This window comes from Lupinus angustifolius, chromosome LG05, assembly GCF_001865875.1.
Source record: "Lupinus angustifolius cultivar Tanjil chromosome LG05, LupAngTanjil_v1.0, whole genome shotgun sequence".
NCBI classification, from domain to species: Eukaryota; Viridiplantae; Streptophyta; class Magnoliopsida; order Fabales; family Fabaceae; genus Lupinus; species Lupinus angustifolius.
Window position 1 is genome coordinate 11,492,603 of NC_032013.1, and position 2,092 is coordinate 11,494,694.

Below are 2,092 nucleotides of genomic sequence, written 5' to 3' on the forward strand. Positions count from 1 at the left end.
AACATATTGATACTAAGTATCATTTCCTTAGAGACCAAGTAAGCAAAGGTTGAGATTGATAAAAAGTTTCATTAACTTAGATTCAACTAAAGCATTACAACACTGATTTTTAGGTAACTGACATTTTAACTAAGCCACTAAAGGTTGACAGATTCAAGAGATTGAGAGACTTGTTGAATGTGACTTGTTTGTAATGGGTTTTGAATCAAGGAAGGGTGTTAGAAATGATTCAAAACATGGAGAGTTAGTTAGTCAGTTTTAGAGTTTTCTATTTTTAGAATTCTAGTTGTAATACTTGCTATAAATAGAAATTTTACTCCTTAGTTGAATCATTGAGAAATATACAACAAACATTATTTAGTATATACAATTTACTCTCTGATATACTCTTCTATACACTATCTGTATTTTCTTTCTCTTTTTCTTCTTGTCTCTACACACGATTTCACTCTGCAAATTTTCTTTCTCTAGTTTCTTTCAACATTCTTCATTCTTCCAACATGTTCATGTACTGGTTCAGTAGGGTATCAGAAGGAAAAGCTTGTCATTGGTGCAAGGTTTGAAGATAGAGTTCACCTATACCATGATTCTTAAGGACCTCAAGAATGAGTTTTGTTGTTCCATCTCACACCAAAAAGAAACGTCTTGATCGAACAAGGTAGACAGACAACCTCATAAACCAAACAAGAAGGGTAGTCTATAAGCCCTCTCAGGCTAGAGACCAAAGAGACCGAGCAACACAAAGAAGTGTTCTATCAATGACAAGACAACATAGGGCCCACCCTACTACCCCTATGTTGTGCCACATGCATAAAACTGTCACCTCTGATTGAATAGCCTAGACCTTTGTTACATGATGCATGCTACCTATGCCCTACTGTTCCTCTCAACAACAATTCACTATGCCATAGCTGATAAATGTATGGCAGAAGAGAAATAATAGTGCTTATTGAAGCAAGTGACGTTAAAGATGTTATCTTTAACAACGCTTATTTAAGAAAACACTGTTAAAGGTCATACTTCATATATTTAACAACACTTCTTCAGTGAGGCAGTTAAAAGTGTTATCTTTAACAGTGCTTATTGAAGCAAACGCTGTTAAAGATCACACATTCATATATTTAACATCACTTCTTCAGTGAGCGCTGTATTGTTGAATGTGTTATCTTTAACAATGCTTATTGAAGAAAGTGATGTTAAAGGTCACACTTTATATATTTAACAACACTTCTTCAATAAGCGTTGTTAAAGATCATACATTCATTCATATATTTAACATCACATCTTTAGTGAGCATTGATAAACGCTTGATTTAAATTTAGTGAGCGAGAATCTTTTAAAATTCAGAAACAAAACCTCACACAATAATACACATATCACTCAGTTTATTATTTCTCTTACTTTTCTTCTTCTCCATGAGTTACATTTTTCCTATTTTGTTTTTAGTTTCTCTCTTCAAGCAAGTTATCGGTTTTTGGTTTTTCTCTTCCAGCCTAAGTTAGGGTGATATTTATTTTTTCTAAAGTTATGCAACTATGGTGTTCTAGGTTTTTTGTTGTAGTTCACAAGTTTAGAACATATAGTTTGAGTATAATGGTAAATGTTCTTTCTCAATTTAAAAACGTTGTTAAATGACAATTTTAAGTGTTGTAGTTTTTCTATTCCGGTGTAGTGATTGTATCTCTTAAAATCAGAGAAGATAGACTAATGACATAGATCTTCCAAAGCTACCTGACATGGGAAAAGTAATCTCGAACAATTTGCGTAAGATCTCATTACTCATATGTTATTTTATAATATTGGAATCTGACAAGGTTGAATGTAGCTGAAGTCGTTGGTGATTTAATAAATCTGTTGTAAATGTGGTGGAGTTGGACATGCTTGTCATGTATTGGATAGAATGTTTGGAAGATATATTGTCTAATTTAGAAAGTAGACATTTAACATTGCTTGCTTCAGTGAGCGCTGCTAAATGTCTACTTTCTACAACGCTTCAAAAAATAATGTTAAATATAACCTTATGTACTATTGTGCTCACATAGAAAGTGTATCAAAAACGTTGTTAAATGACAATTTTAAGTGTTGTAGTTTT